The sequence below is a fragment of the Athene cunicularia genome, assembly GCF_003259725.1.
Source record: "Athene cunicularia isolate RWA chromosome 2 unlocalized genomic scaffold, athCun1 chr2_part1, whole genome shotgun sequence".
NCBI lineage: Eukaryota > Metazoa > Chordata > Aves > Strigiformes > Strigidae > Athene > Athene cunicularia.
In genome coordinates this window covers 79,638,533-79,664,514 of record NW_020799095.1, presented here as the reverse complement: position 1 = coordinate 79,664,514, position 25,982 = coordinate 79,638,533, and the positions used below count along the sequence as shown (strand labels likewise).

General features: G+C 40.6%; 1 protein-coding gene across 1 annotated transcript in view; it reads left to right on the top strand.

Annotated features, from left to right (window-relative positions):
* LOC113476632 (protein cordon-bleu-like) overlaps positions 1-25,982 on the top strand; it is a 164,007-nt gene that overhangs the window by 21,653 nt on the left and 116,372 nt on the right. Inside the window, exon 2 of the mRNA XM_026842446.1 lies at positions 18,640-18,864. The gene's annotated coding sequence lies outside the window, so the exon portion shown is untranslated. The remainder of the gene's footprint in view (positions 1-18,639; positions 18,865-25,982) is intronic.

The following is a 25,982-nucleotide window of genomic DNA, read 5'->3' as shown; positions in this document are numbered from 1 at the left end:
AATCCATTTTAGCAGGATAGTCCATGTACTACAAGTAGCTGGTCAAGCAGACTCAGAACTGGGAGTTATTTCAGGTAGCATCAAGCAGCAGGGGCGTTTCTTCTCCTCTTGGTTTCACCCTTCGTTTAACTTCAGACTAATTTTAATAGACCTTGAGCCTTGAATAGACTTCTCTGAACTGTGTGGAAACACTGCACTGCCTTAGTGTTGCTGAATTTCTGATGTTTGCTTTCTCAGGTTCTCTAGTGTCCTGCAGAGAATTCACACTGAATCCTAAATTGATGGAGAAGTGATCTCACTTTCACCTATGGTGGTATCAGACCTTTCCTCTTTGAAATCTCAAACTGCTGCAGCCTGTCCTGAAAAGCTTTGACTTGCAAATACCATTCCTGTATTGGAAACTAAAATCTTGCCACGTAATAGGATGGCTTGTCTGGCTATGTATATTTGAATTTGCATTCTTATCAAGGAGAAGGAGGAAAGTGCAAAATCAATGTAAAGAACCTGGCTTTTGCAGATCTCCTTTATTTCTGTTCTTGAGAAACTGATAAATAATTTTGTACACGTCTGCATCTGAGGTTACTTGTATGAATGCTTCACACCAGTATGCTTTACTGATAGTGATAGGGAATAACTTGTGTGGCTTGCTTTTAAAAAACACACTGGTGGAAAATAAAAACATGATCTGAGGAAGCCTTCCTTGCTATTGAATTGATTTGCTATGGAAGTGGGAACAACAATTCTTTCCTGCATGTTGTTTGTGAATTGTTCTCTTGTGAGAAGAGGGTGTGTTCATGTTGTAGATAGTAAAGAGGCAGTGTAACTTACTCTATATAGTGAATTTCTTCGTCTTCATTCTTTGGCATGAAACTAATGGGAGTACCAAAGCTCCTACAGACTACAATAAGCAAATGTTTTAGAGACAGTGATGTGCTTGACATTTTAAAAGATGAACCTGAATGCACTGGACAGTGATATCTCTGCATTGTGGCTGATCAACAGCTTCATTATTACATCCTATACCAGAATTTAAATACCTTTAGCTTTAATAGACATATTTGAATCCAAGGGGTTTTTTTGCATTTGATAGAAGCTAGTATCAAACTTTTATTCTGACTCTGAGGATAGTCAGGAAATTTGGGTTTGCTGGTTTTTGGCTAGAACCTACTTTCTCTTCATCCTGATGACTAACAGGACTTTGGTTTAAATATTTTCCTGAAGGAAAAAAATATGCAAGACATAAATTGCATTTACTCTGAATTGAAACCTGTGCATTGAGGTCCTTGAGGACATTGTGGTTATTCACTGAGTAGGGTGAAACTTTGTGCAACCCCATCTTATCAAGTGTGGGTAAAGAGGTATTGTCATCTGGCCCACGAACATCCTTAATCATTGAGATCCTGCTCAATACAATTAGGGCTAATGGAAACAGGGTCTTTGTTGTGAAAACAAAACAAACCCACAAAACCCCCTACAAACAAACACTGGACTAATTCAGCAACTAAAGATATATATGAAGCCTGAAGTATCAACAAAAGTGATATGGATGAGAAGAAATTTCCTAAGGCATCTGTAAACTCCTTGTCACTTGACAGCAATAAAACATGAAGTCTTCACAAATAACATAGCATGTAAGCATCTCTAACATTTATGGAAATTCTACAAAGGAATTTATTACAGTAAGTGAATTAAAAATGTTAATATGAAGAGTAGTATGCTTTAAGAGTGCTAAGGAAGCAATGGAAAGATTATGAAGTTTCAGGAAAATCTGAATATCATAGAACTATTAGTGGATTCTGCCCTGAGTTGGAATTCAGATGGTTTTCTTCACGCAATGTTTAGTGGAAAATAAGCAAGATGCACCATGCTGACTTCATCTATTACATAAATTACATTAGCTATGGAATCTGTTAACTGTATTACAGAGAAGAGCAATATTATCCACAACATGAGCTGTTTGGAAATCAGCTGCTGTGGGAAAATGTTAACTGGGAAAGAAATTTTGTGGAGAGGTGCTAGTTTTGATAAATAAAAATGAAACAGAATCTTGGTCATAGAATGAATTATATGAACAAAACCTGCCATGAAAGACTGTCAAAAACAGTGTCAGAATGTCAAAAAAACAAATCCTCCAGTGATTTGGGAATGAATAAATACTCTTGATTGAGGCTGAATGGGGCTTGCAACTGAGGTTTCCTACATCACCACTCGAGTCCTAAGCAAAGGGCTGCTTAATAGTGTGTAGTGAAATATGTCCTTTGTGAGATTCTCCCTCCAATGTTGAAAAGGCTTAAGGTTCTAACTAATGTAGAACATGAACACCTTTGAGGTATGAATCTGAATAAAATAGATGTAATCTCTAACTCTGTGCTGATGGCCAAAGAATTATTTCTTATACGCTTGCAAATGTCCAAACAATCTGCAGTTATGTGCATTGAAATTGTCTGCCCTAATTCTGAGCAGAAGGACTAGAGTGACAAGTCTGTTCAAATAGCATCAGTTTTTTAATGCTCTTTAGCTTTTGATTGGAAGTGTCACAATTTATCAGAAAGATATGCAACTGGAAGCATCCAGCTCAACTCATACACTCAATAGGTTAAATTTGAAGAGCATTAATGTGTAGCATGTACATTATATGTCCGTTGTTCCTTAGAATTGAGGGTCCCAGAACTGTAGAACAGGTGTCCATCCCCTAGATATTGTGTTCTGACAGCTGGCTGAAAATTAATCCACTTCCATTTTGTGAATAACAATAAGCCCTATGTACGTATTTAACACTTAAATTTTGTAAGAATTGGCTTGAAAGTAGCAGAAGGTTTGGGGTTTTGACCCATTTCCTGAAATGTGTACCTGGGATATTGTTAGTGAATATCTTTTGGCTGGAAGCTCTACCTGAGTAAGTTTGCATTAGGAAGCTGTTCTCATCAAGTTTAATTTTTATCTTTTTTTTTTTTTTTCCTGTTTGCTTATATTCTCAGTAGTTGCTGTACAGAGGTTTCCTCTTCCATATTATTTGAATAAATACTCAGTGGGACAGGTCTGATGTTTTGTGGATCCTAACATCCAGCAGGAATCTAATTGTTTTGTGGAGAGGTACAAAGTATGTTATGCCATGGTATATTATGGAATGCTTTTTTTTTAATACCATCACTTCCGATAGACATCCTTGAATTAGCACTGGTTGAATTCATTAGGGGACTAATGTTTGCTAAACAACAGATTAATAAATGTCTCCAATGCTTTTCAAGTTTTTTAAAATATGGTTTTCAAGTTTAGGAATGTGATTTATTTGCAAATCAGGTAATCTGACAAAGATTGTCTTTTGCCAAGGAAAACCACAATGTAACAGCAAGGAATGGAATGAGTTGAAAGATGAGAAGCTGAAGTAGAGGACTGCAACATTCAAGTTGTAGACTTGGATGAACTTTCCTCCCTTTCTTATGCCCTAAAAAAATCTTTTGGCCTTCATTTATTTTGCATCTTATTTGGACTATCTTCTTTGCCATTTGATATGACTAAAATTCCAAGCACATTAGAGAAGACTTTTCTGGTTTTTAGGCAAGTCACTTGACAAAAACTTTTCTCTGCTGTTCTTACTCTACACCAGTATTATCTGGCCTAAATTTATCAGCTACAAAGAGGTCTTGTTGTTGGTTTCCACCCCATCTAACATATACTTTCTCAATTATCAGAATGATATCTCTCTTTGTACTTAATGGAGAAAGAAAGAGGGGTTCGTCTTTCTCTAGAAATCAAGAAACTGGAGTGCTCTGAACTCAATTCCATCTCCTGGAGGCAATGTCTAAAGTAATTGAGGATGACTTTAGGTAACAAAGTTAAATGCCTGAATGTAACAATCCAGTGGCTTCAGTAAGAGTTGAGAGTACAAATTAGTGCCTAAGAAGTACTCAGGTATTTGAGAGCTCCATCTGCTATTTAATAACCGAGATAACCAGCAACTACCCTACAGCAAACAACACTTACTTTCAGAGCATTTGCACTTTACAGGCATTTTCCTTTTCCTGCAGGAAGTACAACTTATTTCACAACAACAACCCGAGCTAGATTTACTGCAAAGACTGATGCAACCAGATATCAGGTCTGCAGTCACTGTCAAGCCACAAGCACTGTTATAGGGCAAGGACATTGAGGGCATCACTTTCCTCTGTGTCTCCCTTCTCTCTCTTATGCAATAACTGTGGAAAGACTTTCTGTAAGGATCTTATACAGTCTAGTGAATTTTAAATGAACTACATATTACTGTGTTTAAAAAGGTTCTGAATGTCGACCATAAATTTCTCCTTGCACATAAAACATTTAAAGGTTGTGGGTTTTTTTCTTACAGTTTAAGAGCTGTTTGTAGGAGAAACAGGGGTAAAATGGGATTATAAGCAATGCTGTTGCTGCTATAAAGCTGAGCCTTGCAGGCTGCCTGAAAAAGTAGCACAGACTATAGGAAAACAAAACCAGTATTTTATAGCTGTAGTGAACCTTAAATGAGAATTACTCCTGTGAGCAAAGCATTTTCTTTAAGGAATAACTCTTGTCTAAAAGTGATAAGCTGGGCTTCATTCTACCTTTGGACGCTTACCAAAAATCCTTTTCAGCTATTGTCTTTTGAGTCATGGCAGGGCCATTCCTGGTCGCATTGCTTGGGCAATCCACAGGGTGCCTTTGAGATTTATGCACCCAGGCCTTTGTGCACAGCTCCTCCTGCTTTTCAGCAACTATGCATGCTGGAAAGACTGCAGGAAGAAAGATGGAAGTATGTTTGAGGTGTTGCTGTGTTTCTTATTATGAAGTAAAGAAAGTTGATACCCCTAAGTGCATGCATTATCAAGAAGGTGCATGGATTAATTACTTATAAAGAGGTTAAGGATAATAATGCAAATGATCCCATCTAATGATTACTGTCTGAGGGTTGATCAATAGTTTTCCTGTTCATTTGGCTTCCACATTCAGCAAATGTTTGTATGCCTGGAAGTATACAAGTGATCATTGTTTCTGTATGCATGTTACAGAGAGCTTACTGGATTTATTTTTCAAGTTGTTTGACCGTTTTCCCCAGTGTGAGTTTCCTTAATGCCACGCAAAAGTGTTTTCAGATATATCTGAAATGGGGCTACCCTTTATCAGCTCTGAAAACAAAGCTAGTGAAATGAAAAATAATTTTTTTTTAAAATAGCTGCCTTGTTCTCTGTGAACACATGGAGCTGGTTCTTCCTGACAAGCAGCAGCTGCCTGCATGGAGATGATAGTGCTGGGTTTGCTTTGTAGACCTTGAAGTGATTTTGTCCAAGCAGTATGGGCATCTTCCCCACTTGCTAGTCAGGTGCCCTACTGATGTTCTTGAGATCAGTCGTGGTACCTTAAGTACTTGCCTGTGTAGAGAAAAATCAAGGGAGAAATGGCAATTGCCAGAAGAGCATGATTCTCAGATTCAACTAATATGCCTGAGAGCCCAAGAATGAATAATTTCAGAAATGATAAGAGCACTACAGACCTAAACACGCAGACATGAGCCAAGTGTGATGTGATGTCTACACGCGATCTTATCTCAATGGTCTTGGAGAGAAAGGGGGATTTTTTTCAGTTGATGGGAATTTGATACCTAAGTTTCCTGACTATTTGCTGGAAACCTTACTGTGAGGCCTATCTGCTTAGGCATGCATTCAGCAAAAATTATTTTTGTTTGGGGTTTTTTGGGGGGGGGATTTTATCTGACTGAGGATGGGAGTGGGGTAGGTTCCAAGTTTCAAACAGTTTTTTTTAGGTTGTAACAGATTCATTTTACTTATTATAAAATATAAAGAAATGCTGTTAATAAAATGTACTTTAAATTAACAGCTGCCTCTCTGAAGAATTCTGACTCCAGTTAGAAAACACTGCTGCTTAGCTTATGGACACCTAATACCTGGGGAAATTGTGTAGCATGGATACAGCAACTTTTCTCACAATGGACAATGTTTTATTTTACCCGTGGGCAAAATGTGTAACCTGTTTGCATAAGTCAAACAGTGGAAATGCACACATATTCCCTGGAGATATAGAATATCTTGTATCTACTCTGGTCACATGTGCAGTCCATACCCAAGTAACAAAATTTGGAGACAGTAGTACTACTTCTGTGAGTACAGTAATAGCAACTCTTTTGTATTACTTTTTTTTTTTTCCCCAGATGCTTCTGGATCCTTTCTTTTTTCTTTAAAAACATAAATAACTAAAGTGTGTGTATGGGGTTTTCTGCTGTGTAGAGAATGAAGACATAGAGGCCTTTAAGCCCCATCCAGCCAACTGTTTTATATCCTGAAATTGAAATTAGGATTTGTTGAAGCCATCTCTGACACTTCTGAATGAGGCAAAAGGACTGAAAAAGGCATGGCAAAAAGAGATAGGCATGAGATACCCAAAACATTATTCCTCCTTTCCATTAGGAGTGGAAGTATATCACTTGTTCGGTCACATTGGTTGCCCAGACACCAGATGGGACTGATGTATGCAAGACCATTATGCATATGAAAAGGCTCCAGTTTAGATTTTATATCCTTTTTTCAGTGTATTCCTGATGATGAACAGGACTTCTTTTCCTTGAAATTTATATGTACTGGCTAGATGGATTCCATTTGTCTTTAAATGCTATGAAACATATGCTGAGAGTGTTATCAATCATAGGAGATTATATTTTTAATTGAATTTAATATTTCCAGAATGCTTGAGTACTCTGTGATGCTCTTAAGTGATAATGTTTGTGTTAAGACACCATATTAGTACATATGCAATGTGTTCCATCCCATCCATCATACCATCAGGGCATCCACCTGCCTAATAACCCTTCTCAAATCTGAGCAGCATTTATATTCAGATCTCATTTCTGCCTGAAAAACAAGTACAAGATGGTCATGTGAGGGGATTTTAAAACCAAAATCCCCTCTGGATCAGACCTGCTGCCTTTGTGGAGATTTACCTCCTTGCAGAAAATAGTGAGCAGCCAGTGTGAACTCTTGTCTGCAGAATGGAAATATCAAGCTGATCAACATTTCCGCATTGCTAGCAAGATAATCCTTCATTTGAGCTGCTTATCTGAAATCTGTCTCATGAATCTGATGGGAGGATTTACCCTAAGTAGTTAATTATGGTGTTGCTAAATTTCTTCCTCACTTCTTATTCCTTCACTTTAAGAAAAATCATGCAACTATAAAGACTGTAGACTTCAATTAAAAATAAATGAAACATTATCTAGCTGAACGCTTATTAAGGCACCTGAAATTAGCATTTTACTTTTGTCCTGATCTTACTCTCTTCCCCAGATGCTCGCTGTTGGTGGCCTATTTCAGAGGGAGGACAGTATGCTAGGTAGATTTTTAGTCTGAACTAATCTGACTGTTCTTACAAAGTTGTGAGGTTTGGGGATATTTTTTTCTCTTTTTCAGTATGTTTGGGTTTCTTTGTTTGCTTGGATCTTTAGATGATCCTTTTTTTGGGTTTGGGTTTGGGTTTTTTTGTGTTCAGATCTTAGGCACTTAGCTGGAGAATTCCTGTGTGTCAGGCTAAGCCTTGTCTGTTGTCCTGGCCTGAACCTGGATGTGAGGGAAATGCAAAGACAGAATAAAGACATTGCCAGATTAATTACTTCTAGGGCATGTGAGAGTCTTATACTCTTCTACTCAAACTGCAGAGAGGAACTGTGGTTAAGGAATTTGTTTTTTAAGGTATTTTGTACCTAACTGAGACTTAAGAGGAGGCTTTAATATGTTTTGTAATTTTTAAGTTCCATGTTTGACCCCTAACATGACAGTGATAAAGAATTGTAAAGATATATTGTTATACATAATGGAAAAGTACCATGACAATATAGGAAATATTTTGGGGTTAATTTCTTATGCACATAATACGTTTTGTCCATGAAGAAATGTTTCACTGGTTGTTCAGATCTCTCACCCAACCTCTTTAGGAAGATCCTCTTTAGGTTCTGTTTGCACATAAACTTTCTTTTCCCTCAGGATGAGCTAGGGCAGTGAGATCAATATATTTATCTTGGTGCAGCCACTGACTGAACATGCAGTTCCACCGTGTAAGCGGGTCTGGCTTAGGGTGGGGTTTCTTACGTACCTTAGCAAAATGTGTGTCTCACAAGACATGTGAGAAAAAGACTTGCATTCAAGTAATAAAAGGCATTTTCATACCAAAGAGGTACCCATAAAGTTTAAGTGTTACTCAAATAGTTATAAAAGGGTTCATTCTCCTTTTACTGAGTTGCTAAACAAGGATAGCCCTGAATTTCATGTGCTGCTGCTCTGGCCTCTTGGGAAGCTGTTGGACACAGCCTTCCTAGAAAGCTCTCCTGCCCAAAGCTGGGGGTACTGCTCTGTGCAACACAGCCCCTAGAGAGAATGGAGCAAAACATACTTGATTGTTCTGGGCATGAAAAATGACTGTCTCAGAGGGAGAAATGGCTCCTGTCCAACCTCTTCTAGTACTTTTAAAAAGAGGCTAAAGTTTCTCCTCAGAAGGTTTAAGGCTTTGGGGATGTTCTCAAATTGCCTTTCATTAGCTTTACAGCTGTAGCTTAATTCTGGATGAATCCCAGAAGTTTCCACTAAATCCTCAGGAAGTTTGGGACACTAGTATTTCAAAAGCAGAGGCATAAGTAAGCGTTTTATGAAGGCATCTGCTTAGGCTTTTTTGTGATTTTTTTTTTTTTAATTTCTTTGCCTGCCCTTCCTGAATTCATCAGGACAGGTGTTACCTCTTTCTCCTGTTCCTGTCTGCTGTAAAATTTTAGGAGCCTTTTGGTATGTAATCTATAGGCTATAGTTTTCCCAAATGTGAACTAATTTGAACAAATCAATGCTTCTGGCTAATTCCTCCAAGCAAGCACTCTCCAGGACATGCTGAAATGCTGCAAGAGCTGTGCTTAAACCATGTCCATAAGCTGTTTTCTTCTTCACCCTGGATTTTGACAGTATTTTCTTGCACAGCATGTAGAATAACTGTTGCAGGGGTCCTAGACATTTGCATTACCACGTACACAAGATCAAGTACTGAGTTATGACAGATTTGGTATGAAACACAACATCAGATTTTATTTTGCATTTGGTTTCTACTGAGACCTATGCTCAGAGGCTTTACCAGCCCTGAGGCAGTACAATCCAACATGTGACCTGTGGTTTGACACCCAAAGAAACTCAACAGTTCATGGAAACCTATTTGGCACTTGCTTGAGATGTGGGACTTGCTTGTTGCAGGGGGGGAGTAACTTCTGTTGGTCCTTGCTACACAGAGTTGTCTTCTGTTACTACGTTTCATAGCAGTTTTGTAACTTGAGCAACAAATCCTGCAAAATGTAAGGAAAGAAAATAACTTTTCTCCTGCTTTCTTGTACAACGAAGAAGTTATTTCCTAAGGCTATCTACTTAACTGCAGCTGCTGTCAGTGCCTGGAGATATTAGAAGAAATGACATTATGGCTCAACACAGCAGCTTAATCTCTGGTTTCAATTTCCTCTGTATTTACCACTAGGCCCCCTTTGGGGCCTTTATTCTACCGAGATTGAGTAGATTGTTAAAAGCACCACGCAGTGGCTGCTTTGTTTCCCCTTAAATGTTTTTCATGGTTGGTGGCAGGAAAATTTCTTGCCACTCCCTTATCTGAGGTTTATGTAATGAATTGATTATAGGCAGTGCTCCCTCTGAACCTGTTCCAGTTTGGCAGAGCTCAGCTGTTCCTGAATCACCGTGACTCCTGGAGGAATTTTTCCTGACTTCAGATGTAGGTGGGCAATTTCTCTCTACTACAGGCATTTTGAAAAATGTGCCCAGCGAGCACTCAAAGAGATACTGAACTGGCACCGTTGTTCAGATACACTCTGGTTATAGAGTCTAAAAATACAGGCCAGCTCTGACTCCGGGACACCATGTTGAACTTTCTGCTGTGTTTATTGTGCTTCACTGAATGAGATACTCTAAGTGCATATTCTAGATATCTCTGCCTGCTAGGGTCAGTCTGAATCTCCTTACATGAGTGTTTTAACAGGTGTTGTAATTTATGCACTGTGTATGTGTGTTTTCTCATGGTCACTGATTTGCTTTACCACAGACAAGACCTAACTGCATCCCCACTATCACAGCAAATCATCAAACTAAACCTTTCACCAAGACGTAATGATACAAGTTGTAATACTTCTTGAAAAATAACTCTATAGGCTTCTTATCCTGGAAGCCTTTAGATACTGAGCAGGTCAACCTGCAATAACATAAACAGCCAAAAACTCTTCAAATTGGAAGCTTTTCTTAGTGGGTACCAATCTGGGGTAAAAAATAAAAGTAGAACATACTGTAATATAGCAAGCAGCAAGCAGTAAGTCCTTGCAGTAGCAAGAGGGTATGATACCCTGCTGAGAGTATGCTGGGCTTGCTTCACAGCCAATGACTTTTCTGATGAGGGGGGTGAAACACTAGCACAGGTTATCCAGAGAGGTTGGTAGATGCCCCATCCCTGGAAGCATTCAAGGCCGGGTTGAATGGGGCTCTGAACAACCTGATCTAGTTGAAGATGTCTCTGCTCATTGCAGGGGGGTTGAACTAGATAATCATTAAAAGTCCCTTCCAACACAAACCATGCTATGATTCTATGAAAGCACTCCAAAGTAAAGACCTCAACTAAACCACAAAATCACCCCCACCCCAAAAAAAATCCCACCCAAACTCTGTGTGGTTTGGACAGTGAGTTGCATTTGTCCAAGTGTCCCTCTCAAGTTCTAACTGTAGGCCTGGTAGGATTGCTTGCTGGCAAGCAGGTAACTCCTCTTTTTTTCCCTCCTTGAGTCTCTTGGGGAGTTTCTGATTCAGTTCCACATCTCCAAAGACACAAAGACGACTCTCTGTCTATGTAACTATTGCTGCAGACTCCCCAGGAGACACCAGCAAACATGGATATTCGCTCTCTTTAGTTCTCTAGGTAGAGTTTTCGCTCTTCCTCTCCACCAACAGGTGGAGCAGAGACCTCTCACCTATGCTGCTCTTGACAGGAACCTTGCATTAAAAATACTTGCTTGTTTGTTTCCTCAGAAGTGATCTCAAATCTTTACGTTATTTCCATAGCCTTTTTTGCCAAATTGCTTTTATTGCTTGTGTGTCTGTTCTCCACTGTCAGAATGCAAATATACTAGGTGGGACCAACAGTCAAGGTCTTTTTTGCTCTCCTTCTAATTTAGTGGTTGTAACACAAACTTCAGGGCACCTTTACTAAAAAAAAAAAAAAAATTTAGAAAAAAATGTTTACTCTTTAATGTGTGTATTCCTATATTTTGTGTATGAATCTTTCTCCCAAACCCATGCTTTGATCCTAAGTTACCAAAATTGTTCTTACAAATTGCTAACAGATCCAAATAGCACGTAAAAAGGTTGCACAACATACACATTCCTAAGAATTAATGTTTAACAATAGAGTGCCACTACTGAGAAGATACATATAAACAGTGCTTGTTTATATGACTACCCTTTGCATATCTCTGACAGCAAAGAGGAAATCTCAATAAAATTTACACCCAAGTTATACTTATAGTTGTTTAACTCTTCTAATTCAGGAGAAAGACAGCTTCCTGCAAAATGAGCGTGTGATCTCAGAAATTATACCAGGGGACATTTTGTTCACCACTCCTTTATTTGGAATTAGGTTTTAAGTATCCTAAATAAGGCTGCTGCATTTCAGTTGTATTTTGCCTTGTGCAATTACCTTAAAACAAGCATAGATGTTCAGCTGTGATATTGAGGTTGCACTCATGAAAATAAATATAAAGTTCAAGAAAAGTAGAATGAGGTGTACACACGTGGGCACATACTTTGCCTCTGTTTGCTGAGTTCAGCTTGAACTCCCTGACATAGGATTAACAACTCAAAACACTGAGTCCAATGTCCCATTATAGTATCCAAAGATAAACACAGGGCTGGAAGGGTGTCACTATCTTAATGGACCAAACAATTAAAAAAAAAAAAAAAAAAAAAAAAAAAAAAAACTCCATGGCTACAACAGATAGCATTTTTCTTGTATGTATTTGAACAAGTCACCAGGGAATCAGGACTGGTGGGCTGTGACCTCTAGAAGTTAATATGTTACACAGCAATAACATAAAATAGCATTAAGCTAGGAAGTGCTGGAATTGGTGCCGATTCCAGGGCTTTTCAGTTCCAAGTGTGTTAACTGCTCCCATGTTTCACAGTACTCAGGGTATGTTGCTGTATTGTCATCACTGCTTGAAGATGTCACTGCACCCCACTTCAACCACACCCCAAACCAAACCAGGAAACCTAATTGGGTTAGCAAAACCCTTCTCTGTAGTTTATGGGTTTTTTCCCTGTTGTTTTCAGGATGGCAGTAACCTGGAAGGGGGCAAGGAGAGGCTTCAAGTGTACTTGGGAGCAGCAGGGTTGTCCCTCTGGGTGAACCGCCTGCCCCACTACATGCCATGCAGCAACAGATAAAGCTCCTCTGTGTGTGAAGGGGGAGGGAAAAAAAGAAGGAATAGCTTTGCTGGGGACAGACAGGCAGGCGAGACTGCTTCTTTCATAAACTGTGCCAACTTAGATTAGCTTGAAGTGACTATGAAACTGCAGTCTAAATTAAGTTTCATCCCATGTACCCAGCATTATTCATAATTGCTCAGAGCCAAGGAGTCTGTTGGAATGTGGGATAGTGTTTAGTTATTTTAATACATTGCCCTTTTTTCTTCCTATAATCTCCTTGTTTGCTTCCTTTTCTAACTAATGAGATAGACTACACTGCTTTAGTGTATCTTCAGACTACATGTCCTCCATCCTACATACCAGTGGTAGCAGGGATTCTCTTGAGAAAGAAGAGTGCAGTCATTTCATCGAAACACTGCTCCTGCTGTTCAGAGGTAACCCTCCTGCCAGGATGTGATGGCAGCAACAAGGTCTGGGTTCAAATCGAAGGGAGTTGCTCTGAAAGTGGTGACTTGAGGCCACACCTGGACAACTGGGAAAATTATACTGAACTAGCTAATTTTCCTGTGGGCAAACATGAATCAAACAGTTAACCAAGTTGTTTGGTTTGGTTTGGTTTTTTTAAGAGAGAACAAAAATCTGACCAGGTAGATAAACAGAGTGATAGTAACTGACTGTTATAGTTATTCTTTAACTACAACAGTTCATAGTCTTTTCCTCTAAGTAGTTTCTAGGCTAGACCTTTTCCCAACATCTGCAATAAGTGAAAACTAGGATTTGTTGGGTGATAAACTGCTGTGTAAAGCGATGCTCTGTTAACTGCTCAGCTCCCTGCCAGCTTTGCCTTCGGCTGCTCCATCTCCATGGGCCCTCCAGCTCTGCCAAGGTCCCCTCCACTCTCAGCCCGCTGCTCCTGCTCTGGCACAGCTACCCGTGAAACTCCAGTGGCTGCAGGACTTCTACAGGGCTTTAATGCTGAGAACTACCCATGGACATCAGCTGAAATGAACTAAATAGGGAGCTGGACATGGATCTTCAAGAAGGCAGGGAAACTGGTGCTTTCTGCCTCCTATGCTTATACAGTCTGCGGGATGAAATCTCGTGACACCCACCCCCCAAGCTAGCTAAGCATAACCACTAACCTCTTCCTTGCAGGTGGATATTAGCCTTAGGCTGGGACAGCCATTTACCCAGATACATTTCACAAAGCCACAAATAAATTACAAAACTGTAAATATAATTGTTACAGCTGCAAACTTTTCCCCAGTTTGTAAACTATGTCTCTCAGCAATGTCTCTCAGGCACAGTAACACAATGTACAAAAAATATCTTTAGAGCATGTCTACTGGGGCTTTCTGTTTGCCTCCCTGTCACCACACAGGATGGCAAAAGAGCCCTTCTCTGGTGGGACTTCCCTCCCTCAGTTCAGAAGTGTCTAGTGGGGCAGGTGGTTCTTTGATTTTTGGGCCCAGCCATCAGGTTCAGACCTCAAAGGGACTGAAGTAAGGTTCATTATGCTGTCTAGGTGTTTGTCCTTTATTCTTTTTTAAACACAAAGTACCTAGGCATGTAAGAGACAAAAATACAAGTCCTTCACAAGTGGCTGAAATCCTTGTTCCACTGTGTGACAGGTGAAATCTCTGACTGCCTGTGAGTTCAGCCTGGCCACTTCAGCTCATCAAAGCAGCCACGAGCTCCGGATTTCAAAATCCTTTGCTTATTTTTGCACCTCTGTCTCATCAAAACTGGAAGCTCCGATAACAAATCTACCCAGGGCGTCCTTTCAGCTTCCTGCTGCAGCTTCACTTTTATGACGGTGTTAGCAGGATCTTTCATCATCCGCCTACCCGGAGCGTCCTCTTCATGCCCACACATTTCATTCCTATTTGAAGTAAAAAGTAAAAGCTGTTCAGCTTTGCTTAGAGCATAGCTGGGGATTACAAACAAAGATATTATGATTAAAATAAAGTCAGCCTGTTCTCTTAAGACATAGTGACCCCCTACTCACTTTGCCATCTTGGGAAAGGAGTTTACCCCTCCTCCCAGACCTGCATATTGGGACTGTCAGCCCCATAGCCCCAGAGAGCGGTGACAGAGGCCTCCCAGTGGAGGGGTGCTTGAAACAAATGTTTTAAAGCCTAATTTTGCAATAAGGCCTTGGGGAATTTTTGTTGCTTTGTTTTGGGTTTGTTTTCCTGCAGATTCCTCCCTTCCCTTTCTCAATCATTAGTCTTTTCCAAGCCTTAATCCAATAATTTAAATGTTATTAAGACTTTCATTTTCATGTTACAGATTGTTACAACACTGTTGAAGAAATTATGCTCATCAAAATTTCCTTCCCTGAGTTTTCCACAGCCTGTTTTCTGATCATACTGTTGCTTACCAGATCACTGCAGAACCACTAATTTCATTTTGAGCTTCTTTGATAAAATTTAAACAGTCTATTTTGATGTCTCAGTTGCTGGACTCTCTTCTGTTTCCCTTGAAAAGCCTCCATTTAGGAATAAGGGTTCTGAATCCTAGGGTTCAGTTATAAGTTGACCTCAAATATCCTCAATTTGCCAACAATGAATCCGATATTCTGACTTGAGTGCACTAACACAGATACCCAAATTCTCACTCAAGGACTCGAGAATCATAGAGTGGTTTGAGTTGGTAGGGGCCTTCAAAGATCATCTAGTCCAACCCCACTGGAATGAGCAGGGACATTTTACAAGGTTGCAAGAAGCCCCATCCAATCTGACCTTGAACACTTCCAGTGATGGTGCATCCACAATTTCTCTGGGCAACCTGCTCCAGTGTCTCACCACCCTCACTGTAAAAAATGTCTTCCTTATGTCCAATCTAAATCTATCCCCTTGTAGTTTAAAACTGCTACCCCTTGTGTTATCACTACAGGCCCTGGTAAAAAGCCTGTGAACATCTTTAAGTATTGAAAGGCGGCCATAAGGTCTCCCCAGAGCCTTCTCTTTTCCAAGCTAAACAACTCAAATTCTCTCAGACTTTCTTCATAGGAGAGGTTTTGTATCACTCTAACCACTTTCGGGGCCCTCTTCTGGATCTGTTCCAATAGGTTCATGGCTGTCTTGTGCTGAGGGCCCCAGAGCTGGATGCTGTACTTCAGGTTGGGTCTCAGGAGAAGCCACAGGCATCTGGAGCTTCCAAGTAAGTCAGTATGCAAAAAAAACACCCCAAAGAAAACAAAGCTCTAGAATAATAAAATTACATATATATGCATAAATATATGTATTTATAGTCTGTGTTGCATCCATCTGAAAATTCCAGCTTTAGCCATACTTATAACTTATTCATCAGGTATTGTGGTTTAATCCCAGCTGGCAACTAAAAGCACCACACAGCTGCTTGCTCACTCCCCTCCCCCCCAACCCCAGTGGGATGGGGAAGGGAATCAGAAGAGTAAAAGTGACAAAACTTGTGGGTTGAGATAAAGACAGCTTCATAGGTGAAGCAAAAGCCATGCACTCAAGCAAAGCAAACCAAGGAATTAATTCACCGCTTCCCATGGGCAGGCAGATACTCAGCCATCTCCAGGACAGCAGGGCTCCGTCACACACATAATGGTGACTTGGGAAGACGAATGCCATCACGCTGAACGTCCCCCTCTTCCTTCTTCTTCCCCCAGCTCTATGTGCTGAGCATGACGTCCTTTGTTATGGGATATCCCTTTGGTCCGTTGGGGTCAGCTGTCCCAACTGTGTCCCCTCCCAACTTCTTGTGCACCCCCAGCCTACTCACCGGTGGGATGGGGTGAGAAGCAGAAAAGGCCTCGACACTGTGTAAGCTCTGCTCAGCAGTAACCAGAACATCCCTGTGTTATCAGCACTGTTTCCAGCACAAATCCAAAACATAGCCCCATACTAGCTACTGTGAAGAAAATTAACTCTACCCCAGCCAAAACAAACATTCAAAGGAATAGGTATTCATAAAGCAGTAAGATCATTTTCAAGATCTGTATTAGACATCAGTTTTGAAATTCAATTTTAATGTATAAGTGAACTGTATTTTGTAATTTTCTAAGGAATTACCTTAAAATTGAAAACATCATAGCAAGGTATTGTGGAGTTGCAGTGACACACTTGCAAATACCATTCTTTTTCAAAGGGTTAAAAATGTCACACCTCAAGTTGCACAAATATTCTCCTGTGCCGTGACATTAAAATCTCACAGTAGGGGAAGGTTATACCTGTGCTGGGGTGATGGTGAAGATTTGCTGTGGGCTTGGCAACAGTTCAGCTGGGGTTGGGCAACCTGATAGAACGGGTTTCGGTAGCAGTGAGCTGAGGCTGAGGTGGGGGAGGCCATGGAAACCTTCAGTTTGAAGCATGCACAGATGTCTGCAGGTGGGAGCCCACCACACACCCGCATCAGAGCAGGACCCAAGGCTATCTGCTACACATGCAGGAACAAGGACAAGCAGAGAGCTGCTCGCACCAAGCACCCTGAAAAACCTTCAAAGAGCAATGATTTAGGCCACAGAGGTTGCTGCAAGACCTGCAGCCAGTTATGCCTGAGCAATAAATATATAAATATTTAAATTATTAATAAATAACTTAATTTATAATTAATAAATAAATAACCATATACTACAGGATCTGACTCAAGCGGGCCTTTGCTTCACAGACATTGGGGTGGTATGGCACATCAAATGCACGCTACACATGAACAATTGAAATGTCACTCTCTGACTTCTCATTTTCCCTCAGAAGCTGTAGATAGGTTTCAAAATGAATTTTGATTGAAAGTTTGCAAAGATTTCCATGTGTGTTCTCATTCAGTAGTGATCCTTAAAGGTAATGTGGCTTTTGTGACACTTAGATTTGAAACACCCACCAGTGCTGTGAAAGCACCTCTATAGTTATTGCAGGCATTAACCTAATGCATTTTAGGAGGATTTATGGTTTTGTTTGTCAGCTTCTAGTTAAAGAAAAAATTGTATGTAAAACTGTCAGTTCCTTTAATATTTAATCAGATTATTATTAAGTACAGAAGTTAAACAAACTAATGTATTCCTTTAAATCTCTACAGACACCTGCCTATTTACTAAGAGATTGTGGTCTATATCCCAGACCCTTTGTGGCCAGTAAGGTCTTTCTGTGATAGATACTTGCTTTGTGAGAAAAGACGGGTCTCTGCAGGACTATTGTTTTCCTCCCTTGTCATCCATCTGTGTTGAGAGAGAAGAAGGTGGAGAATAGGTGGGGCTCTGGCTCACCACCTGCTTTGCTGGAGCACAGAGTTGTGCCAACTGGCTGGGCAATGAGCACTAGGCCAGACACCAGCTGCTGTGAGGATAGCTATTGCCATGGGGGCAGAGGAGGAACCAAGCGTAGCCCTTTGCATCACAGTTTGCTTTCTGGGCTGTCCCTGAAGCAACACACCAGTGCTCCACCCCATGTAGCAAATTCACAGGAAGCTTTGTAATCTGGTTATTCTAGTCTGTGACTGCAAACAGTAGGAAATTAGTTTATTTATGTTAGAGGTGCTCCATATTTATTTATCCAAAGGAACTCTAAGTAGTTACTTTATATTCTTAATGCCCTGAACCGGAGGTAATTTTCACGCTGTACATTTTATGGATACCTGCAAATGACTCGCCGGAAGAAAGGGGGTGTTGTTCTATTTTAATTATGTCATAATTTATACCCCTCCCCTAGACTGAGATTGCAGGGTGAGGAGAGCTGGCAAGCCAGAAGACAGAGATGTAAAAAGGTTCCAGAGGTTCATCAGCCACCTCGTGTCAATTACAGGGCATTTAAAGCACATGACAGACTTTTTACCTTCATGTTGTCCTTTAGGGTCCTGTAAACAGCAGGTTCCTGTGAAGATTCATGTAGTACCAGCACAAGTGACTTGAGGTAGGATTAAAGCGTGGTTAACCTCACATTCAAGAGGAAAAGGGGAGGAAATGAGAGAAGAAAGGTTGTGTAGAACACCCAGGCAGTACTGCCCACATTTGCAAGTGATGTGAAAGATTTGGAAAAACCAGTCAGGGCTGGTAGAAAACCTCTCATTAATACCAGTAGGCTTTGGATCAGGCCACTGATGTCTCCAGATAATCCATATCTCTTGCACCCCTCCTTGCTGGCCAGTTTATCCAATCCCTTCCTTGTTAATTCAAGAAGAGTTTTTCTTGTTTCTAATTATGTGTTGCTTGCAGGAGCAGGGTGAATGCCACCCTTTCTAAAGACAGAAGTGTTACCCTGTCTTGTCCCTGTGAGACTGCGTCTGTCCAATGACATTGTGGTGAACCGTATATTTTGTCTCAGCCCACATTCTCCTGGATTAGTACAACCTTTGGAAGACCTCCCTTCCTCTTCCTTTGCTGTACCCAGCTAACCCATATCTTCTGGAAAGAGATATAAGCAGCAGGATCAGTCTCAAGGTATATTAGCAAAAAGAGATAAAAGAATTACTGTCTTGTCACTTATTGATATCAAGGTGCAAATCTTTTGAAATGTATGAAGGGAGAGTTAAGAATTCTTTGCTGGCCTCAGAGGGGTGGGTGATGGGGAAGCCACTCTCCACACCACTGATTGTGTCATGACATGGTGGTGGCTAGAAGAAATTTGTTGGATGTGATGTCAATCCAAATATGCCCAGAGAGAATTCCTCAAGGTAAGTTATTTCATTATTTACCTCCTCACACTTTTAACTAGGTTTGAATTATATATAAGGCTTTATGTATGTCAGTCTTCAGACTTCATCTGCCTTTTTCAGATGCTTTCCTGACAATAGCATCCATTAAAGTTCTATCCTTCAGGGGTGTGAGTCTCATAGTAATGTAATTCAGTGATTTCAGCAGGTTCATGAGGCCTACATTTGGGGTGGGAATGAATAAAAGGTAGGTGTTTGGAGGCACATGTAGTAGTTTAACAGCATGCAGCTATTCAAGTCCCTGTTTAGTTTACAGAGAATTCTAGAGATGATATGGTATGTCAAAGGGTCTTATTTTTTCTAAAGAATTAAGGAATATAGTTAATGTAATATGGATGAGCTTTCACATGCATGTAAATCTTTGTGTGCTTTGAAGTGTTGTTCAACTAAGGCAATCATGAATTATGTAACTCAATAGAACTAGCAGCAGCACCAAGCCTGCTACTTTTCTATTTTTGCATAAGTACATATGTATTTGTCTTTATCTGTAGTGTATTAGTTTTGATTTAAATACAGAACCAAATTCTGTTTTCATTTATGTTGCTATCAATCACGATTAACTGAAAGGTGCATCAGGCGATGCAAATGTGAAATGAGACTTAGATAAGTAACTTTGAAATTCTACAAAATATATGTTGTTATTTATCTATCCCCAAACTTGAAAATGAAACCTTGAGATACCACTACCTCCTAACTATGGAAACTTTCCAAATTTCATTGAAAAACTGTACTGAAAAAATCTATTTAAAAGTTAACCCAGTCTATGAGATAAAAGATAGTTGTGGACATTGTTAATAAAGATTACCTCATACAGTGCTAAATATTTATAGAGAGAACTGTGAGTGGAGATAATTCTTCTGATTATAGCTTGGCTATATTATATACATGAAAATAGAAATAGCCTTGAAATAGAAACCCTGGTATTGAGTATTCAGTACAGACATAGCTCACTTGAGAATTGTTTTCTAAGGGCATTTGGTCATTGCAGGGACTAATTTACTTCAAGAGCAATTTCAGCCATTAGTAGCTGCAGCCCCTCACAAAAGCCAGTGTTTAAGAGGCAGCAGGCACTCCTTGCTGCCATCATTCTCAGTGCCGCCCTGCGTGCTGGGAGGAGGGTTGGGTACAACACAAGGGAGAGGCACGGACTGGTTGCAACAGTGGAGCCACGTGGTGTTGTGTACACAGTGTGCTGCATAAGGAAAATTGGGAGCATGCCACGTCCATAGTTTACAGAGAGAGAACTTTCTGTTTTCTTCATTGCTGCACTGGACCATGCACAGAGCGTCCCTTCTGCCTTCCCCTTGTCAGTCCTGCCCGGCTTTACAAAAGCCTGCCCTGTTTGTACCCCACTGACTGGAAAAGCGTCATGCCAAAGCCAAGTGCTCAGCTATGACTTCACACCACTTCTAGATGAACTGTTTTCAGATCCGTGGAAAGTTATTTATGCAGAAGGCTCATTAAGTTTCCCTTTCTGCTACTTCTGCTGGGCCGAGTGGCCCAAGAGCTTTACTTCTCTTTCACAAAAATATTGAAAGAGAGGGTAATTCTAAGCATAGCACAACTTATTTTCATTAGAGAAAGAAGTAAGGCTGAAGGGATATTTAGTGGCACCAGCATCTGGAAGGCAGTGAGTCGCTTCTCTGAAATGCTGCTTGGACAACCTCAGACTCTCCTTGGCAGGGCAGACAAAAAGCAAAAACCTCAAAAACCTTGCAGTGAGAAATGGATGTAGCTGGGTCACCCTGACCAGCAAGTGGGATTATGAGTGGGATTACCCAGCCCAGTACAATGAAGATATATTTACATAAATTAGCTAATGCTTTGGTTCAGATTTGGTTTGTAAGCTGGTCAAGACTGCATAAAGGCTTTTTTCAGTCATATAATATGACATGATCTTAAAGACTATTTTTCTATTTTCCCTGGATAATAGTATTGTACTGTCTTCTCTGACACTGTTGTCAGATGAGTATAAATCATAAGTCGTCTTTGATTTTGGGAAGCATTTTATATTAGCATCTTGCCTAGGAAGGTTCTTGCCACAGCGGGGCCCAAAAACATGAGCTCTGGCCCACTGGGTCTGTCCAGGTAAATATCCTTTTTTTAATATCGGTTTAATTGCAGACTAGGCCTGGGGTTTCAAATCCTGAAAGAAGTTCATGTAAGAGGAATTCATGTAAGAGGAACGGTAGAAAAAAAGCAGAAAGAGAAGGCTACTTGTCCAAAATATATAGAATGAAATGTTAGGGAAAAGCAACAGACTATAAAACTGTTGGGGGAAAAAAAAAAAAAAAAAAAAAAAAAAAAAAAAAAAAGAGGAAGGATAGAAGAATAAATGTGTAATCAATAACCAACCTTTAAAAACAAAATCACCAAAGTTCTAAGGTTCTTACATTCAGACTGTATCAGCCTATTATAGAGAGATATCAGCTTCAGTCTGAGTTATGCTGATATCTGTCTTGTCCACTTTTAGCCACATTTAAAATAGCCTGTTTTTAATTTCCAGATGGCTGTGTCATTCACAGAAATTCCTCTTATTCTATTTACATCATATTTTTAAACTATTTGCCCATCTCTGTTCATGTACATCATGTTCCCTTCCCTGCATGTGTGCTCTGAAATACCGTCAAAGGCAAAAGGGCCTTCCCTTTCCAGAATATTTTTGCCTGGCATGGCAGTGCTTGATCTTCCCTGCAGCTCCCAAGCGTCAGCGCTGGGCTGGCACTGCAAACCATGCCTGCTCATCTGCTGTGCTGGGACATCCCTCACACCACCTCACCACCTTCCAGACCACACCATGGTTTAGAGACAGGAGTGAACGGTCAAGCAAGGGTTTCCTCAACAGCCTTTTCCATTCAGAGGCTGGGAAAGAGTCTCTGGCTTTCTCAATCACACTTCCAATTCCTTTCTCTAGGTATGTTAAGGCCAAATACCCTCCAAACTATTCGCTGACTTCAGTAAATTCTGGGAGATAAAAAATCTCTTTCAAATGGAGCAGGTTGAGAGAGGACAAGACAAAGGGCAAGCTTCAGTTTTTTGACATACACAGGAGGTAATTACCTGATAACTCAGAAATAATATGAACCATCTCAGCTAAAGCTACATAAAACTGTATCTGTATCCATGTGTTCTTTCAGAGGGCTTCTTTGTCACGTTTTTGTATGGTAAGTATCTTTTCTGGTTCTTTCCTTGGGAGCTTCAGTTGACATCATAGACTTCTTACACTTAAGTTTCTAAAATCGTGAAGAAAACTAAAATTGCTGCTCCAAAACCCTCAAGTTGTGCACGGCAGGAACTGCCTTTGCTCTCTTCTGGATGCTGTACAAGTACAGTTTGGCACTGAGTCACAAAGGAGGCTCCTCAGCATGACACAAGATAAGTAAGAGAAACAAAAGATGAACCAAAAACTTGTCAGTAATTTGCTATGTGACTATGGGCAGATCCAAGCACAATATCCTCATTCCCCCTTGATTAACCCACTCATCAAATCACCAAGCCTTTCTGAAGCAAATTCAGCCTCTTCAGTAGTATTTGATAATGTTGTGTTAATCTTGTATGGACTAGCAATGACATGATACTTGTTCAAAACTAAACTATTCACCATTTTTATTTGTTATTTTGACATGTTTCTCTAAAATTGATATAATTTGCTCACAGTAATTTCAGGTTCCTAATAAAAACAATAGGACCTGTAGGGCTAAATCCCAAAACAACTTTCTGAAGCAGTGCTCTGGGACTCAAAGAAATAGTCTAGCAAGACCTGAAAATCTCATTTACCTTCTTTTTTATTTTTGTATTTTATTTTTCTTTTTGTTTTCTGTGGATAGCAAAACAAAATAATTTTGTGAGCTTGAGGCTACACAGTTCCAATTGCTATAATTACATAGGCAGGAATTTCACAATTGTACACTAAGTTAACTCTCTTACAGTCTAATGCTTACTTTGCAATTTCTAGGTTGTTTAGAATGGGAAAAGGATTTATGTGGTTAAAAATGTGTGTTTGCTATTAACTAAACCTAACCACATTAACTAACCTCTATTCACAATCTTTTCCTGCTGTAAATTCAGGTTTGTTATTTTTTTCCTTGGTTTTTAAGCTCAAATCTAATTTCCAATTCTAGGATGGTCCTCAAATAGCTAAATCACAGAAAGAGAAAATGCTGAGCTAATTTTAACCTCTTTTTGTTATATTAGAAACAAATTCTTTACTATTAGACTTGTTTTACTAGATTCCTTATGTGTTCAGTTAGGTTTATACTATAAACTCAAATTCCTGAAACATTGCAGGCCAGTTTTAGCAGAAGAAAAATGTAGTCTTAAAGGTTTGATTCAGTAATACTACTAGCAGTGAAGGTGAGGAAAACTAGGAATAATATTTTGAAGATTACATAAAAGTAAAAATGTGAAATTGCATTGGTGATTAATTTTTCATTTTTAAAGGCCTGAACTATTTCACAGCAAGGATTTTATCATCTAAATGACTTAATTTCGTTATGAAATATATTGAAAAGGCCCATATAAACAGAGATGAAACTATACAGACAGGAAAGTGTTGAAAGCAGTCGGGGGGGAGAAGGAGCTGAACATGCTCAGTGAACATGCTCAGACATGACATTTGCAAAAGTTCATGCAGCCCCTCTCCGAACTAATGCCCTTTGCCTAAAAAACGAGCATAGCACCCCAGTTGTGGGGATTACAATGCACACTAGAAATGCCCCCTTTGCCCTTTTTTTTGCGAGCCGGGCCCAGTGCCAAGGAGCCTGGAGAAAGGCAGATTCCTGTGCTGTATCGCAGAGTGTGCTCCCCACATTTTACCCAGTTTTTCCATCAGCTAAACGGGACTGAAGAACATGGGCAGTCACTGCTGCTGATGCTCTGGAGATGTATTAAGATCATGATTTTGGTGATTAATAGGCTTTTGCTCTTTTGCTGTGCTATGTAAAAAGAAGTGAACATAATAAGCAAATACTACTTTGTTGTTCTGTGCTTTACACCTCCACTCAGGTGTATCATGGTAGAGCAGAAGTTACAATTGAGGCAAGGGAAGTTCTTTCAGGTTCTTGAAATAACTGGAGCAGTGTAGTTTGCTAATGATGCAGACAGGGGAAGGTTTGGGGATTTCTGTAGAGGTTTTGTGCCTGTGCAGCTTTAGCATCTGTCCTAGGATAAGGAAGAGTTCATTTAGATTTAGGAGTAAAAAGGGGAGATGAAAACTGACTGAATAGATGATGAATAGAGATATGAAATCAAGTTGCTGTGATTTAATAGTTCACCATTCATTCCTGGAGCTATGGTAACTGACAGCATGCAGACTTTGAAACAATCCACTTGCAAAATAAAGTATGCAAGCCAACCTATTTATTTTCATAAGGGCACAAATTAGGAATATGCATGTGGCTCATTATCATGGCATGTGGCCCAGATGACCGGGGTAATTACTGAACTGTGGAGACTCAGTCAACTTCAACCCATGCTAACAGGTAAATCAGTGATCAGTGTTTTGCTTCTGCAAAATTGTATTTTTTGTTTCTCTACCTACAGTTCAGACAGCCAGCTGTCTTGTTCTAAGGCTGGCTGTGTATGTCAGGGATGGAGGGATGGGAGAGGAGGGAACAGAAAGCAGCATTCTTAACTTTGCTGAGGAGATGGAAATTAAGGGGGGACCTCGGGATGTCAAAGCAAAAGAAAACAAAATTGAGGTTGAGTACACTACAGTAAGTGTTCTGTTATACATTGGGGTGAATGCAGAGAAACAGATTATTTTGATCATAATGCAAAAGCCTTGGTACAAGAAAAGGTGGGCACTTATGGTAATCTTCTATTCATGTACTACAGAAAAGATGAACATGTCCTATTCCTTTCTGTTACTGGCAAATTAATCCAATGACTGAATGTTTCAAAATATTTGCAATCTGCCTGGGGAGGGGGTTTCTTGCAGATAGCAATGCCATTACTCTCATGCAGCTTCTGTGACCCAGATCAACCAAGTCTTGCTTGCTGAAGAAGAAACTCTCACTTTTGGGGCCAGAGAAGCTGCTTGCATTTACTGTGGTCAGTGAGCTGGGCAAGGTACTTTCCGATGGGCGGACTATGCAGAGGTATGAGCTAAAGCCTGAGGGGAATAAAAGGTTTGAGGAAAGGGGTGACCATTAACCGTAACCTGTGGGACTGTCACCAAGGCAGCCAGGTGAAAAGGCAGGTCAGGCAGCATCTCCCCTTCCCCTCGCAGTCCCTCACCCGAGTTTCTCACCGTCACTTTACTCAGCCTACTTGCTCCATCTCCCGGTCTCTATGTTGGCTGGTGGCCTGACCCATGTGCCATCTCTGCCATCCTCCCACCATGGCAGGGAAAGCAAGGTGAAGCAAACAAGAGAGGGTCGGAGGGGATCCCGCAAAGAAACTCCTGAAATACCCGAGGGAGGCCAGGGTGCCTCGCACCGGGCACAGCCAAGAGCAGGCACATACAGCCGTAACATCAGCCAGGCTCCCCCGCCTCCAGCTTGGTTCTCCTTTCAACCCACAGGCCTAACAGTTGCTCTCCTGGGGAAACGGCATGGGACTATTTCTGAAACGGCACACTGAGATTTCACTGTGCCGCCCGTACTGACGTGAAGGCTGTGCGGGGGCCCTGCGCACCCCTCGGGGGGGGTGTCAGCCTTGCCCGGGGTGCGAGGCTGAAGGTGCTGGGGGCCCTCACTGCTGGGCTCTCACCCCTGGGTCCAAAAGCCCCAGGAGAAGCCTGCTGTGCTGTGCCGTGCCTGCCCCATCGCCGCCCATCAGCCCCTCTCCTGGCCAAAGCCGCTACCGATTTTAAAAAAGTTATTTGCGCCGCCTACAAGGAAAGAA